The sequence below is a fragment of the Gekko japonicus genome, unplaced genomic scaffold, assembly GCF_001447785.1.
Source record: "Gekko japonicus isolate JY-2015 unplaced genomic scaffold, Gekko_japonicus_V1.1 scaffold46, whole genome shotgun sequence".
NCBI lineage: Eukaryota > Metazoa > Chordata > Lepidosauria > Squamata > Gekkonidae > Gekko > Gekko japonicus.
The window spans coordinates 2,435,892-2,454,036 of NW_015169173.1; the positions used below are offsets into that span (position 1 = coordinate 2,435,892).

The 18,145-nt window shown below is 43.7% G+C and overlaps 1 protein-coding gene across 1 annotated transcript in view; it reads right to left on the reverse strand.

The window, feature by feature from the left end:
- The window catches only part of GABRB2 (gamma-aminobutyric acid (GABA) A receptor, beta 2), a 196,299-nt gene that overhangs the window by 156,716 nt on the left and 21,438 nt on the right, over positions 1-18,145 (reverse strand). The window lies entirely within an intron of this gene.

Genomic DNA, 18,145 nt, shown 5'->3' on the forward strand with positions numbered 1-18,145 from the left:
TAATTATTCCAATACACAAATGGAACATATACATAGCAGAGGAAAAGAAAAGAAATTGAGAAGCTTGTATTAAAGGGAAGAGATTTTTAAATGTGAAGCAAAGTAAGTTTAGAGATCATTCACAACAGTTATAACTGATGATATTTATCCCCAAGAATAAATAAATTTAGTGTGGTTTAGTGGTTAGAGTGTCAGATCAGGCACTGGGAGACACAGGTTCAAATCCCCACTCACCCAGAGGCTTACTGGCTGTGCAATTCCATACAGGATTACCCCAGTCTAAACCATTTAAATCCAGCACTGCCGAGAGCCACCATGGGCCCACGGACAAAGATTCTGTTTGCCCCTCCATATGACCCTGATCCAACCCAAATATTGTAACAAAACAAATCACTTGGTTGGCTGTTAGTATGAATCTACAAAGGGATTCAGATGTCCATCTGTCTGTCCATATGTGGCAGGCATAACCCATCAAAAAATAAAACTAGGAAAGTCAAACTTGGGCCACCAGTAAAGGTAGGTAAACCAACAAAACAAGAAATCCTAATGCATCTGACTATAGTGCCCTAGTCTTCCCTAAGTACTTAGTCTCAGACTGACTCACCCCTTTTGGATGAGGAATCCCTCCTTCTGCAGCAGCCTCGCCAGCAGGCCAAACAATCTGGAACCCCCTTATTTGTTGATGTATGTTTTGGTTGAGACATTGTCCGTCCAGACCAAGATTTGTTGTTGTATTATTTGAGTTTTTAAGTGAAGTAGTGCCAGATGAATCGTTTGGAGTTCCACCAAGTTGACAGGGAGATAGGGTTTGCTTTTGGACCACCTGTCTTGGACTGGAACAACATCCAGGGTTGCTCCCCGTCCAGACAGACTGGTGTCTGTGAATATTTGTCTCACCAATGGAATGTGATACCTCTTTCCTCGATGGAGTTTGGTCATGTTGGTCTACCATACTAGGCTGGATTTGATTGGAGCTGAAACTTGTATGACAATATCCTCCTTCTCCATTATCTGGACCTGAAAGGGTCTGGAGAGGCCTGGAGTGTGGATGACTTTGGTGTTGGAAATTAACAATCCCATCAACTTTACAAGTGTCATTAGTGAGAAGGACCTGGCTTTGATCATTGTTTCTGACATTTGTTTGGTCTTGTGATCTTTCCCTGTTGGTAGAATTAGGCAATTGGACCTGGTGTCTGTAATCACTCCTAAGTACTCTAGTCTCTGAGATGGTTGTAGAGAGCTCTTTTGAAAGTTGATAAGAAAACGGTGGTCATGAAGACAATGCATGGTTGTTTGGGTGTCCTGGATTGACTTGGCCTTGGAGCTTGACCTGATTAGTAGGTCATCAAATTAAGGGTAAATGTGGATACTTCTTTCCCATAAGTGAACAACCGGGTTTATCAGTAACTTTGAAAACACTCAGGGCAGTGGAGAGTCTGGATGGGAGGGCCAAAACTAGAGATGGAGATGGTCCACACAAAATCTCAGGAACCTCTTGTGTGCAGGGAGTATGGGGATGTGAAGGTAGGCCTCCGTGAGGTCTACTGACATTAGAAATTCCCTCAGCTTCAGGGCTTCTGAGACCGATCTCAGGGTTTCCATGAGGAAATGTCTTAGTTTGATGAACTTATTCAGGAACATGAGGTCTAATATCACCCTCCAGTCCCAGTTTTTCTTGGACACTGTGAAAAAATGAAATGTGCTTCCTGTCCCTTCTCTGCCTCAGGGACTAGTTTCACTGCTTGTATTTCCAGGAGCTGTTGGATGGCCTTGCAAGTTATGTGGCATTTGAGCTGGGTTTTGTGTAGAGGATTTGCAATAAATTGTTCTGGCAAATTCTATGGAACAGCCTTGTTAAACTACTTCTATTGCCCAGGAGTCTGCTTGTAATTTGCTCCAGTTATCTTGAAAATGAAGTATCCTTCCCCCCCACCAGAATGGTGTGCAAGTCATGGCTTTGGAGACTTGTTGTCTCAATCTGATCTGTCCTGTTTGCTGACTGTCTGTTAGGCTTGAAGCTAAAGGATCCCCTCCTGAATGGTTGCCTGGAGGAACCCCACGATGGTCTCTTATATTCCTACTTGAAGTTTGGTAATGCGTTTGGGCGTGAAAGGAATGTGCAGTGGAAGGTCTCCTGGTGAAGCATTGGAGAGTTTTGGGCATTGCTTACTTCTTGTCCCGAGTTTCAACCAAAATTTTAACTGGTGTGTGGCTGAATAGTCTATCCCCTTGAAAGGGGTAGGCTGAGACAATATTCTTTGAGTGAATATCTGCTTGCCATTCTCAAAGCTAGAGTACTCTCCTGGCAGCTGTTGCGGAGGCCATTGTCCTGGAGAAAAAAGTCAAGGTGTCCAAGGTGGTGTCTGCTGTGAAGGCACTGGCCTTCAGAACTCTACTGGTCCCTTCTAAAAGTCTACAATTGTCCCCAGGAATTAGTTGAATTATTTTTCGCATCCAGACTATAGCTGCTCTGGAGGCAATGGATGCCATGGCCAAATCTTTTATTGCCATAGCCATGGCTTCATGTGCCTTCTTGAGAGCCATTTCTGCTCTCTTGTCAAGGGTGTCTCTGACCAAACCCTGTCTTTCTTCAGAGGGGAGGCTGCAGGACTGTAAGGTGGCCATAGGGGCATCCCTTCGGGTCTGACCTTGGTTCCTGACTTGGCAGAGGGGGAGTCCTTTCCAGCTGGTGGCTCTTGGGAGTTTTCGGGCTGAAACTGCTTTATTGAGTAAGTACTGACAATCCTCAGGCTTAAACAGGTGGTCAGACTGCTCTGGTACCTTAATCTCTTCTATTTCTTCCTCTGACAAAAAAAAAATCCCCTCCTCCTTGTCCTCCCTTTCTCTGCTGAAGAACTGCTCACCCTCCCAAGGGGTTTCTTTGCCCTGTTTTCTGGTGAGGGACTGTTTTGGAGCTGCTTTTTTGGGCCAACATCTAGGTGTGGGAGGGGGAGAAGAGGAGGAGTTCAGAGTGGCAGGTATTAATTATATTTTCCCTTAATGCTTGTTGTAATACATTTAACCATTCAGTAGAAATGGCTGTAGAGCCAGATTCACCTACATTACCGCTCTGATGAGAAATGCCTGGTTGAGCTGGGAAGGTCTGTTCCAATAAGGAAACATCTTCATCTCAATCTCCAGCTGGGAAGTTGGCATTTACAGACTCGTAATTGCAACTGGAAGGTTGGGAACCTTGGTTTTTAACTGCCATTGGTGAGTTAACATGGCCGCAGCTTGAAGTTGAAGGACAGGAGAAGGCCATTGGGTCTAGTGCGGTTTTATCAGGGTGGGCCTTTTCACGCACTTTTCCTGGAGAGTTGAGGCAGATGCGGAGTCACAGTCAAGATGAAAAGACATGCCAGCTCCAACTTGGTTGAGCTCAGCAGTGACTGCTGCGAGCGAAGCATCCATCTTCCCTTGGACGGAAAGCCGTCTGCAGAGCCCTCTGCTGACACTGAGGAAATTGTTCCTGGAACAGCCTGAATGGCTGGTCCCGGTAGATAGTGTTTTTCAAGGAGGTGGGGGAAGAAAGTCACTATGAGAGGTAAAGGTGAGGAAGAGAGGTTTGAAAAGAGAATTGAAGAATCAAAGGTAATAGCATGGGGAAAACAAAGAGTTTTCCCCTCAAATGGCGTGGCCCCGCCCCCAGCGTGCGACGTCACTTCTGGGTGACGCACGCGTGGAGGTGGGGTTTCCCCCGGGGCCCGATTCCGCAGGAGCGGGAATCAGGGCTCGAAACCGGGGGGAATTCCGCCCCCCGGGGGGATTTGAGAACCCTAGAGGAGGCTGGGGTTTGGGGAGGGGGAGGGACTTCAATAGGGTATAATACCATAGAATCTACCTTCCAACACAGCCATTTTTTCCAGGTGAACTGATCTCTGCTGCCTGGAGATCAGTTGTAATCCTAGGAAATATCCAGCTATCACCTGGAGGTTAGCAACCCTATGTAAGAGAGTTAGGTACACCCGAAGGTCCTGCCATTTCAACCCCTTCTCCCTCAGGCATCTCCTTCTGCCCCTGCCCCCCAGACATTATGTGCCTGCCCCGAGCCTCTCAGAGGAGGCAGCTATGGTGGTGCCTGCAGCTGACAGACCTCCTTGGTGAAGTGGTTAGACTTTCAAACTAGGATTTGTGAGTCCCAGGTTCGAATGACCACTGGCCAACCCTGAAATAGTCACACATTCTCAGACTAAGCTGCCTCACAAAATTGTTGTGAGAATAAGATGGAGGAGAGGAAAGTTCTGCAAGTTGCTTTGGGTCCCCATTGTGGAAAAGGGCAGGTTATAAAAGAAGTAAGTAAATAATAAATATAGCTGGGGGGGGGCAGATAAAAAGCTGGTTGGTTGGGAGATGGAAAGGAGAGAAGGAAGCAGGGAAAGATTGCCGGGAGGAGGGAGAAAGAGGAAATAGTGTGGGAAAGAAGATACCAGGAAAAGGTTTCCCACCGTGCAACTAGACCCAACAATCAGCTCTGCACAACTGGACTCAGCAGCTGGCACTGCAAAACTGTGTCATAGGTCGTGGTCACACGGATGTTTAGTGCGGGACTTGCAGCTGATTTCTCCCGCAGTAAAGTTTCCTGTCTACATAGGCAAACCCGCTTCCCGGTCCAAAGCCGGCAGACTCCCGCGGTTTCTGAACTTTTATCCGCGGTTTTTTAACACCTGTTGGAACAGGTGTTTTCTGACATCTCGCGCTTTGTATCCACGGTTTTGGTATCTGGACAGCAATCCGCCGTGACCGCGCTACCCTCCCCCCCGTTGGTTTTTTTTGTGTGTGTGTTTCCGGTTTTAGCTATGCGCTTGTGCAAACAGGCGCTAGCTTTTATTTTGGTCTTTTAGATCCCACCGAGGTCGCCGTCTGCGCCCAGCTGTCAAACGAGAGAAAAAACCTGCTGAGCACTGACAGAGCCGGGAACTTTGTTGGGAGGGAGCAAGCGAGTTCAAAGCTGCTCCCGGGTGTGTGCGCCGGCTGGCCGGCCAGCTAGCCAGCCAGAGCCGCTCTCGCTCACTCTCCCAACTCGTTCTACCCACACAGCCTCCCCACCCGGCCGGTCCCTTCTCCGCATGGCGGCGGCTGCACATACACAGACCCACTCCCTCGCCTGCTGCTTCTCCCTCGCTTATCAGTGCAAGGCGCCGCGGGAGAGAAAAGGAGGCGGGCTGGGAAGGGAAGCCCCCGCCGCCGCCGGGCAGGGGAGGAAGCCTGGGCAGTGCCTCTTGCCCGAAGGGGAGTGAAAAGTTAGGTGACAGGGTTCACGCCTCCTAAACCTCTCGCCCACTCCGAGTAGGGTCTGGCACTGTGCTTGGGTTGGGGGGGGGGTTGCCGCCAGCGGGTAGGAGAAAGGACAGCGAAGGTCTTTTTATTAGTTTGTATGTACGTCCGAGCGCATGGGAAGACAAGCGCATGCCCAGATTTAAAAAAACCACACAAAAAAAAACCGCCTGTGTACTTCGCGCGAGGGAAGCGGAAGACAGAGGGAACGTCTGACCACCTCCACCTCCAAGCGATATATATCTCAAGCGATATAAAATGTCGCGGATATAAGAATTGCGGGAAAACTACCGCAGTAAGAGGTCCGTGTGACCAGACCCATACTTTCCCCAGGGAGAGGCTGCTAAGGGGAAGGAAGGAGGGAAAGCTGAAGACAAATGTAAGTTATAAAGAAAACTAGTATAAGCGTATTCCTTATGCTCATGAGATCTCCTGTCTACACTGTGGCACGCACAAAGGAAACATTCTAGAAAACTTTGGGGAAGATATGAAACATTATGTAAGTGAATGTTCCTAATGCTTTGCATAGGATAATCTATGGCACTCACACCCAGATCAATAGAAAACAGACATTCACATCAGAGAGGAGACTCCAGGTGCTAATTAGCACTCTCACTAATGATCCTTCAAGATAAATCATTTTCTTTGCTTGACTGCATACTTTTATTACAACTCTTATCAGGAGTCTTCCATGCTCAGTGTCTAGGCATCAGTGACCCTTATGTCTGAAATAGTTATCAGAGCTGTGCACTATGCCCTGTGTTCACTTCTGCTTCTTAGAAGCAGGCCTGTTTTGTGACAGTTGGAAAGGCTGGCGGCAGCCCAAGTTATAAATATATGGAAATCTGAGGACAAAACTGCCTTGTGATTAATTTCTCTCCTGCACATAAAGCTCAGCTTTGAAGAAAAATAGCCATGGTTTTTTAGCAGCAGTATTTCCATCTCATTTTAATTTTCTACCTCTTGTAAACTTCAGGATGATTCTGCTTCCTTATTCCTTATAGGGGGGAAAAAGATATCTTAGGGTTTCCTTCCTTCTTACACAGTAAGAATAAAAGAGCTGTTTAGGGGACCTTCAATACAGGGACATTCCTTTAAATATGTAGGGGCTGCTTATGAAATCTTTCCTATCCAAATTTCTTCCTGGATTTCGGAGTCCTGACTTATGTGGTCTTATGTGCAGGATAGAACCGATGCATTTGGAACCTGGCATTCTGAATCTATCGCCTGGATCATTGGATGCCCCCGAGCTCTAGTATTTTGGGAGAGGGAGAAAAAGTTCTCTCTAGCTATTTTCTCTACCCCCATGCATAGTTATGTCAACCTCTATCATGTCCTCCCTTAGACATCTTTTTCCGTACTGAAAAGCCCCAGACTTTTTGGCCTTTCCTTAAAGGAAAGTTGCTATGATTCCTTAATCAACTTTATTGACATCTTTACTTTTTACAGCTCTAGATTATCTTTTCTGAGATACAGTGATCCAAAGTGAATACAGTATTTCAAATGAGGTCACACCATAGACCTATACCCGACCATTACAATATTGGCCATTTTATTTTCATTCCCTTTCCTAATAATCAGCAGGGTAGAGTTTGCTTTTTTCACTGCTGCCACACACTGAGTCAATATTTTTCATTGAGCTATCCATTATCACAACATGGTGTCATTTCTTCTCTGTCTCTAACAGTTGACACCCCATCAGCACATATTTAATGTCACAATCGCCCCATCCATACTGTCCCTCTCAGTCTCATCACAACTATTCATATATTATGGACAGCTGAAGTAATAGTAAAAATGACTGATGGAAGAGGTTACTACAGACTGCCAGACTATGGAAATGATCTCTACTGGCATAACTAGATGAGGATCATGGAATTTAGCCAAAAATGAAACTGTGTTCATTAAGTTTGTTGTTCAGTCGCACAGTCGAGTCCGACTCTTCGCGACCCCATGGACGAGCTCTCGCCAGGCCTTCCGATCTTCCGCCGTACTCTGAAGTTGGCTCAACTTCATGTTCGTTGCATGGATGACACTGTCTAACCATCTCATCCTTTGCCGTCCCCGTCTTCTTTGACCTTCAATCTTTCCCAGCATCAGGGTCTTCTCCAGTGAGTGCTCCCTTCTCATTGGGTGGCCAAAGTATTTGAGCTTCAGTTTCATTATCTGGCCTTCCAGGGAACAGTCAGGGTTGATTTCTTTGAGGATTGACTGATTTGTTCTTCTTGCAGTCCAAGGGACTCTCAAGAGTCTCCTCCAGCACCATAGTTCAAAAGAATCTATTCTTCGGCGCTCGGCCTTCCTTATAGTCCAACTCTCACAGCCATACATGACTACTGGGAATACCATTGCTTTGACCATGCGGACTTTTGTTGGCAGGGTGATGTCTCTACTTTTTATCATGCTGTTTAGGTTCGCCATCGCTTTCCTCCCAAGGAGCAGGCGTCTTTTAATTTCATGACTACTGTCACAGTCTGCAGTGATCTGGGATCCCAGGAACGTGAAGTCTGTCACTACTTCCACGACTTCCCCTTCTATTTGCCAAGGAGTGATGGGGCCGGATGCCATGATCTTAGTTTTTTTGATGTTGAGCTTCAAGCCCACTTTTGCGCTCTCCTCTTTTACCCTGAGCAAGAGGCTCTTTAGGTCCTCTTCACTTTCTGCCATTAGAGTGGTATCGTCTGCATATCTGAGGTTGTTGATCTTTTCCCCAGCAATCTTAATTCCCGCTTGTGATTCATCCAGGCCAGCATTTCGCATGATGTACTCTGCATATATATTAAATAAGCAAGGTGACAGTATACATCCTTGTCGTACTCCTTTTCCTATGCTGAACCAATCAGTTGTTCCGTATCCGGTTCTAACTGTCGCTTCTTGGCCCTTATACAGGTTTCTCAAGAGACATGTGAGGTGGTCTGGTACTCCCATCTCTTTAAGGACCTGCCATAGTTTGTTGTGATCCACACAGTCAAAAGCTTTAGCATAGTCAATGAAGCAGAAGTAGATATTTTTCTGGTACTCTCTTGCTTTCTCCATAATCCAGCGAATGTTGGCAATTTGATCTCTAGTTCCTCTACCTCTTCGAAACCCAGCTTGTACTTCTGGTAGTTCTCTATCCACGTACTGTTGAAGCCTAGCTTGTAGGATCTTGAGCATGACCTTGCTAGCGTGTGATATGAGTGCAATTGTGCGATAGTTTGAACATTCCTTGGCATTGCCCTTCTTTGGGATTGGAATGTATACTGATCTTTTCCAATCCTGTGGCCACTGTTGCGTTTTCCAAATTTGCTGGCAAATGGAGTGCAGAACTTTAACAGCATCATCTTCTAAGACTTTGAATAGCTCAGCTGGAATACCATCACCTCCACTAGCTTTGTTGTTAGTAATGCTTTCTAAGGCCCATTTAACTTCACATTCCAGGATGTCTGGCTCGAGGTCAGTGATTATACCGTCGTGGTTGTCAAGGACATCGAGGTCTTTCTTGTATAGTTCTTCTGTGTATTCTTGCCATCTTTTCCTAATCTCTTCTGCTTCTGTTAGGTCCCTACCGTTTTTGTCCTTTATCATGGCCAGCTTTGCATGGAACGCTCCCTTGATTTCTCCAATTTTCTTGAAGAGATCTCTAGTCCTTCCCATTCTATTGTTTTCTTCTATTACTTTGCACTGTTCATTCAGGAAGGCCTCCTTATCTCTCCTTGCTGTTCTCTGGAAATCTGCGTTCAGTTGGGTAAATCTTTCCTTTTCGCCTTTGCCTTTCGCTTTCCTTCTTTCCTCTGCTATTTGTAAAGCCTCATCAGAAAGCCACTTTGCTTTCTTACATTTCTTTTTCTTTGGGATGGTGGTGATTGCTGCCTCCTGTACGATGTCACGAACCTCTGTCCATAGTTCTTCAGGCACTCTATCTATCAAATCCAGACCCTTGAATCTATTCTTCACCTCTACTGTATATTCATCAGGGATGTGATCTAGGTCAAACCTGAATGGCCTCATGGTTTTCCCGATTTTCTTCAGTTTAAGTCTGAATTTTGCAATGAGTAGCTCATGATCTGAACCACAGTCAGCTCCAGGTCTTGTTTTTACTGACTGGATAGAGCTTCTCCATCTTTGACTGCAAATTATATAGTCAATCTGATTTCGGTGTTGCCCATCTGGTGATGTCCATGTGTAGAGTCGCCTCTTAGGTTGTTGGAAAAGGGTGTTCGCTATGACCAGTGTGTTCTCTTGACAAAACTCTGTTAACCTTTGCCCTGCTTCATTTTGCTTTCCAAGGCCAAACTTGTCTGTTATTCCAGTTACCTTTTGACTTCCTACTTTAGCATTCCAGTCCCCTATGATGATGAGGACATCATTTTTTGGTGTTAGTTCTAGGAGGTGTTGTAGGTCTTCATAGAACCGGTCCACTTCAGCCTCTTCTGCATCAGTGGTTGGGGCATACACTTGAATTACTGTGATGTTGAATGGTTTGCCTTGGAATCGGACAGAAATCATTCTGTCATTTTTGAGATTGTATCCCAGTACTGCCTTTTGCACTGAATCTTCCTTTCTCGGTGGTTCTGAAGTGGGACATTCCTGCCCACCCTGTTTTTATGGGTGCGCCTCCCCTTTGTTTACAGAGTTATGAGGAAGCAGGGGGTAAGTCTGGTGAGAATTTGGTTCTAGGGGTAGGTTAGTTCCCTACTCTATGATACGTTTCGCTATGTTCTGTTAGTCTCTCTATGTTTTTGGGGAGAAGTTTCTTTCCTTCTAGTACCTTTCCGGCGGGATTATCTACAGGGGCTTGAGGACAACTGGGCAGCCTCCAAGGAGATAAGCCCCTCCCCGCCTGGATCAAAGCTGGAGCCGACCCTGAGGAAGGAGGAGGAAATGACTAAATCTGTGTGCTTCTTTAGACTACCAATTTATTTCCATATACTGTCCTTTCCTCAAGTGTTCTGTGCCAAGCTGACCATACAACATTGACTTTCTATGGGATTACCTGGTTACCAACAGAAGAAATTTGGTGGATCTCAGATTAATTTGGTACAATTTTAGAAGACAGCCTAAAGGAAGAAATCAATGTTAAAAATTTACCTGTAGCTTCCTCCTAGAGGTACAGGTCAGCATACATGGTATTTCCAAGTTTATGCTAACACCTGCAAGCTACCGTGGATTTAGTCCAGGAGTCTCATGGTCAGGAGGACACAAAATTTAAAGTATTAAATCTGAGTACTTTCTCCTGGCAATCATCAACAGAAATTTTTGCTTGAACATGCATGGATATATACCGCATTCCAATTTTAAACATAATAATGAAATAAAAAGAACTAATGCTGTAATGTACAGTTGCTAGTCAGCAGGCCCACTGCTCCATTAAAGTGTCCCTAAGACATTCCAGCTCCACAGTAAAAAGACAACATGTTTTAAGTATTATTTGTGAGTTGAGTTTGTAACAAGGCAGGCCATTTTGCCCATTACTTTCCATATACCTCTAACATTTTAAGTATTAACGCCACACTTACATGGTTACAAAACAATTATACTTTTCTTATTTTATTTTGTAAGCTATCTTGGGCAGGTTTCTGGACAGGCGGCATAAAAATGTTCTAAGCAAAAAAATTAAATCACAATCTATATTATCAGCTGATGATGAATATTTCTATGTCAAATTCTACTGGAGAAACCTTACAATTAGTCATTTTAAAAGCCCAGCAATAGCTTTGAACAAAATGGAAGGGCTTTTTCTTTTTTTCTTTTTTAAGCAACAGCAGGCAGGAATAGGGTTGCCAAATCTAAATAGCTCACCGGCGGGGGGAGCGTCTTCTCGCTCCGGGAGCTGGTTGGGAATGTTTGCGCGCGCGCCGCCGGAACGTCCCCGAAAGTGACGCACGACGTAGCACGTTGGGGGCGAGGCCAAGACCATATGGTTCCCCCCGATGATCTGGGCCACGCCCCCAACGTGCCCTACGTCGTGCATCACCTCTGGTGACGCAGCTTCGAGGGGCGGGGTTCCCCTGGGGCCCGATTCCGTTGCATTGGAAATCGGGCCTCCAAAGCGGGGGATTCCCCGCCCCCGGCCCCATTTGGCAACCCTAGGCAGGAGCCCCAGATTAGGAAAAGATTAACCAGCATACTTATAACAAAATTGGTGAAGAAAGCAATCTAGCTGACACCATTGCGGAATCAGTGGGCTGTGAAAATTGTCGTACAACTACTTTTCATCGTGGAGATACAGGTGTTCCTTGGCAGGGTTTTTTGTCTAAATGGTTCTCTGCAGTAGAAACTTTGAAAACCACTTAGATTAATTCATTTTCTTCCAATGTTACAGCACAAAATAAGACTAGATCAGTAACTAGGGCTACTGATCAATGGCAAAATTCCTCTGGCACCTCCTGCATGTAGTTCCCTTGTATACAGGATTTTCATTCACTACATACAAAATTCCTAAATATGTATTTTTAAGTGCCATATTGCTTAGTGTCCAGTTTGAATCCAATAGTGCATTATCAAAAGAGTCACATGAAAGTCTTTTGAGCAAGCCTTCCTAGATCAAACAGCATCCCCCCCACCTCCAGCTCTCTGGAAAGGGCTCTTCTGTAACACTGAGTCCTGTTCCTTACAAAGCCTTCTGTGCCTCAAATGTTCTGCTTTCACTTCTGCTATGTATTCCTGCTAGGAAATACATACCTACAGGACTTTTTTGGTAGCACGATGGCAGATGCAACCCTGGTGAGCTCCCAGGGGCGTGATCTGAATGCCAGTGCCTAGGAGGGGGCGACTGTTCGCTACCCCCCCAGAGCCCTTTGCGAAAGGGCTCCTAGCCAGAAGGCTTTTGAGGGATTGCCTCTTCAACTGGCTTGATGCCGGGGAATTGAGGCTTCCCTCTGCCCCAAAGGTCCTACTGCTGTGTGGCTGCATGGCAAAAGAGTCGCTGACAAGGACAAGCGTGTGAAGATCGGGCAATTTACACATACCTTAAGCAGGTCGTAAGACCAACGATGACCTGTGAGTTGAGTTGAAAGCAGAACACCGAAATTTGGCGAGAAAGCCCCTCTGTTGTAAGTGAAGCATGGGGGGGAACTCCCAGACGCAAAATCCAAATGGAGCGTTTTAAAAAAAGGGATGTAAAAGCCATAGAACTGATTTAAGAAATACACAAAAGCGCAGTAAGGCATTTTAGTGGAAAACAGAGACTTTGGCAAAAACATTTAAAAGTAAACAATCCTCAAAATTGGCAAGGTGGAGAGGTGATAAAGAGAAACCATCGCAGTTAAAGCCTCCTCCTGGAAGTAGAAGCCTATGACTGGAAGTTACCAGCGAGCTTTCACAGCTATTACCTGACTCTTTGCGCCCTCTGCTGGACCAGATGACTAACATCAATCAGCAACTGACTACTTTGAACCAGAACTTCGTTGCACAACAACTAGAACTAAACGAAACTAAAAAATTATCAGAGCGAACAGCAGAAACACTGAAGGAAGTTAATGCCAAATCTAAAAAGGTGAAGAAGTGTGTACAGGAGTTGGAAAAGAAAATAATTTCTGATGAATCTCAGCTGTTGCAATTTCAAATGGAAAAAGCAAGTTTTACCCTGAGGTTCCAGGGGGTTCCTGAGACAAAAGGAGAGAATCTAAAACAAGTGTTGGCGGATCTAATCGCACCAGTTGCAGATTTGAAAATGGAATATCTTCAAAGCGAAATGGATGTGATCTACAGATCATATTCGGAATATATTAAAAAAAATAATCTGCCTGGAGAAATTGTGGTTAGATTCTCAAAAAGACATATGAGGGATCAAATCTTGAAAGCAACAACAGGAACACCTCTGAAAATCAATGGAAATACCATCCGGATTCTAAAAGACAGCCCATTTGAAATCAGAAAGAAGATGAAGAAATTCAAAGACTTGGCTTTGTTTTTACAAACAAACAACATACAGTACAAATGGTTGATCCCCGAATGCCTACTCTTCAGAATAAAAAAGAAAGAATTGACTCTGTTAAGAAAGCAAACGAGTTTTTGAAGCAGCAACTGGGAAGGTCCGGAGAAGATGACAAAGAAGATGACCAAGATAAAGAAAGCAGTGAAGACACTTCATCAACTATTGAGGAGGACTCAGAGTCGGACTTGGGGGCTGCAGCCCCCAAAAGAGACTATGATTTGAGGAAAAGAAAAGCCAAGAAATGAGATGCTGAGGAACTCTGAATTCCACTTTCAAGAAGCTGTATCTTTTAAAAATGTGATGTTTTTGTGATTGTCTTAATCAGTAATTGATATCGGGTTTTGGGGAATAGGGGCTAGTTTTAAACGTTCAAGTTCATTGTAATATTAATAGAATAGACTAATATTGTAAAGCTTATGTAATGATCTTCACTACTTGGGTGTTTAGTGGTTAACTTTCCTTTCTCCTGTAGATATTAGATTTCCCACCCCAATTTTCTTTGTAGTTTATAGAAATGCAATATAAAAAAATCCCCTTCGGGGGGCCAAAAAAAGAAAAGAAAGAAATACATACCTACATATTGCTATTGTCAGCTAATTTCATCCCAAGAAAGATATAACTAGTTAGATGAGATCATTCATAAAGCCATCACATCAGCCAACTAAGCTGTATGCTACCGAGTACAATGAACATAGTATTCATTCCATAAATTTAGATATTATGTAAAGCATTAAATAATGAAAACAATTTTCTTTAGAGATTTTTAGAAGTTTCAGTAGTTTTTTTATACTGATAAAACTAGTGAAGCATTTTTCAATATATACTAAAACTAAATCAAATCAGAGGCTGAAAGAGCTAGTAGTTTCAGCTCAACTTGAAAACCTTACACACAAATGCATATTCTTAACATGCCATCTATGAACTTTATCATACAGAATAAATGGGCATCCAAGACGGTCAGTTGCTTACCAGGGCTAAACTTAAAAATCTGTTGCCATACAGTATGCACACAAAAACACAGATTTTCAGTGACTGAAATCAAAGGTCTGCTAAGCTTGGCAGCTGTGGAATCACAATCTAAACTCTATGTAGGAGGAACCCATAGAATGACACTGAGCATAGCTGAGCATTTGGTCACAACACAGAGGAAAGCTGAGAAAGAAGCACATAACAGATTTAAGGTTACCGTATACAGCTTGACTGATTTTAAGAATAAATACAGCAGTGGTGATACAACACTTGTAGTTATTAAGATGGTCTAGCGCAGGTGGTGATGGTCCAATATCAAAACAACATACCATGTAGCTAGAGAAGACAATCCATATGTGTAAAGAAACAGCAAAAGGAGAACAAGTGAGTCATGTTTCTTTTCCTATTTTCAAAGCAATGTGCAAGAGGAGCACACTGACTGGATGAGGTCATCCTACTCCAGAGATTTACACTACTGTATTTACTTTTTCTATATGTTAGAATGAAGCTTGTTTGCTCCAGCCTCTGCTGAGTCCATGCTGTCAGGGACTGCTGTTCTTCCTCCGTTCCAGAATCTTGTCAACAAATTAGGGTTAAAAACAGTGCAGGATAAAGGGTGAAAGATATACAGATAGCATGCTTTGTAATGGTTTCAGAAGACTCAGAGGAGCCTGGGTATAAATAGGATGTAATGTGGAAAGGTCACCCTTTTTTCTGTAATGCCTTTATGCTAAATGCACAATGCATGCACATTCAATATAACATAACCCGCCAGAAGTAAAAATAACAGAAGTTTGGTTTTTTTTCTTTTTTGCAGCCCAACATATATTCTGGTACTGAAACATTAAACATTAGATGATGTTATATACAATTTATGTACTTTTTAAAGTTGTAAGTAATACAGTTCTTCAATTAAAAATATTTTTTAAAAAATAAAGAGCCTCTTGCTAAGGATGAAAAAGGAGAGCGCAAAAGTTGACTTGAAACTCAACATCAAAAAAACTAAGATCATGGTATCTGGCCCCATCACTCCTTGGCAAATAGAAGGGGAAGTCATAGAAGCAGTGGCAGACTTCACATTCCTGGGATCCAAGATCACTGCAGATGGTGACTGCAGCCATGAAATTAAAAGATGCCTGCTCCTTGGGAGGGAAGCGATGGCAAACCTAGACAGCATAATAAAAAGTACAGACATTACCCTGCCAACAAAAGTCTGTATGCTCAAAGCTATGGTATTCCCAGTAGTAATGTATGGCTGCGAGAGTTGGACTATACAGAAGGCTGAGCGCTGAAAAATAGATTCTTTTGAATTGTGATGCTGGAGAAGACTCTTGAGAGTCCCCTGGACTGCAAGGAGATCAAATCAGCCAATTCTAAAAGAAATCAACTCTAACTGTTCCCTGGAAGGCCAGATACTGAAGCTGAAGCACAAATACTTTAGCCACCAAATGAGAAGGGAGCACTCACTGGAGAAGACCCTGATGCTGGGAAAGACTGAAGGAAAAAGAAGAAGGGGATGGCAAAGGATGAAATGGTTAGACAGTGTTATCGATGCAACAAACATAAAATTAAGCAAACTCTGGACTGGAGCATGATGGAAGACAGGAGGGCCTGGCGTGATGTGGTCCATGTGGTCGCAAACAGTCGGACTCGACTGTGAGACTGAACAACAACAGCAGATCTTTTTAAAAGAAATGCCCTGCAGATAATCACATATAAGCCAACTATGGACATGTCAAATTTGTTTTTCTGGGAAAAAATATTTAATGGATGGTGGCAGAACATGCGCTCTTGACCCTTTTCAGATTTAGGCCTAACTTGGGAACAGAGATGGCTTTAATTTGGTACTGCTGGATGACTATGCTATGATAACCTTGAGGCTAGATTACCATAACATGCTTTTTTTGTAATAAATGGTGGGAATAAACTGAAGTAGGGAACCTGAGAATCGAACATGGGGCTGTTATTGAAGATGACTTGGAAACAAAATGTGGCAGCCTATTTGTTATTCCATTCCATATAAATGCATTTTAATTTTAATTTTTTTGCTTATTTATTTATTATATTTATACCCCGCCCATCCCGCAAGAACGGTACAATGTACCTGGTTGACATACATGGTGACTATGTAGGGCAGGGGTGTTGAACTCATTTGTTATGAGGGCCGGATCTGACATAAATGATACTTTGTTGGGTCAGGCCATGTGTGGCATAGAATGTAATGCCAGGTAGCAGAGATATAAACTTTATAAAGGACACAGACAAACACAGTTAAAGATTTTTTAAAACTTTAAATAAAACATGCTTAACACACTAGCACTCTTGCAATATTTTGTCTATTTAACAGTCTCTGATAACTGACACCTCTTGCTCTGAATTATTGCATCAAAATGTCTGTGCTGTAGCAATCTTGAGTATGCTGTTTAGGTGTGTATCTGTAAGCTGCAGACCTACTTTTGGTTTACTGACATTCATTACAGAAATCTCACGCTCAGTGTTCGGAGCCTAGGACCCAGGGGAAAACATGAAATGGCTGGGCATTGTGAGCTTTTGTACATAAGTTGCTTCATGTGCTGGTCAAGAACATGAGAAGACATCCTGACACAGACTGAGGGCTATGTGTTTGTCTACAAAACTTCTTCCCCAGAGAAATAACTACAACTTCCTACAAAGGAAATGTGCTGGGTGAACTTGATCTGGACACACTCTCAGCCTAATCTACCTCACTGGCTTGTTGTTATTCCTCATCTAAATAGTTCACATGGCTTTCCTACTGAGAAAGATTGGATTATGAGGGTGTGAGTACAGTGAAAAGGGGGAGGGAACCCACTTGAACCCAGGAAAGCCCAACAAAACACACACACACAACATAAGGAGCCCAACATAATACACACACAGTATAGCAAGGCACACAAAAGCTCATACCTTGAATAAAACTTTGTTGGTTTTAAAGGTGCTTGGTATTTCTCCCATTTGATTGAGGCAGCCCAGCAAAGCAAGCTCACCTTTGTTCCCTCCCTCCCTCCCTTCAGAGAGGAGTCTCAGCCAGTGGAAGGAAAGAAAGGCTTCCCTTGTCTCTTACAGGATTGAGGTAGCGTGGCCAGTTTTCTCCCTCCCCCTGGGAAGAGGAGTGGGAGGAGCCTCAGCCAGTTCTTTACTAGACTCTCTCAATCACACAGGAGAGGCTTGCCTATCTATCTCTCCTGTGCGGTTGAGAGAATGTGGTAAAGCAAGCTGTGACATAGCAGCAGCAGCAGAACTGTAAAAGGAAGTTGGAAACAGCCAGATCATTATAGGCTGGATTGGAGCCCTCCAAGGACCTGAGCTGGCCCATGAGCCGCATGTTTGATACCCCTGATGTAGGGTTTTCAAGACCAGAGACTTTCAGAGGTGGTTTTGTCATTGTCTGCCTCTGCATAGTAGTTTCCCATCCAAATACCAACCACACTTAGCTTCAGGGTTCTGACAAGGTTGGGCTAGCGTGGGTTATCCAGGTTGCTTATAAATGTTATTAAAATCCATCAGATCTTTCAACGGTCAGTCCTTTATTCATTTCTTCAATTCTAAATAATTCTAAAGTCATTTACAGTCTGTTTCTACAGAATTTGGTTTTAAAAATAAAAACCATTTAGTGAATGGGGGGATGGGGGGCATTCAATACAAGGAGAGAAAAATAGCAGGTCTCCCACCTGAATAGTCAAACAGTAGTAGGAAGATAAGAAGGTGGCTGGCATAAGCATGTATGACTATGTAATCACAATCGAATATCCAAATCACTATCAGACAAATGGTTTAAAACCCATCACTGATTGAAAGTGCAGCTGGGGTTCATGCATCTTGTTAAATTCAACCCACTTAACCTGTAGGTGGGTGAAAAACAAGGCATCTGGGATTAGACTACACTAGAAAAAGCCAAGTACATGACAAATAAATAGTTATAATTATCCTTATTTCAGTGGCCCATGATCAACCATCCATAAAATC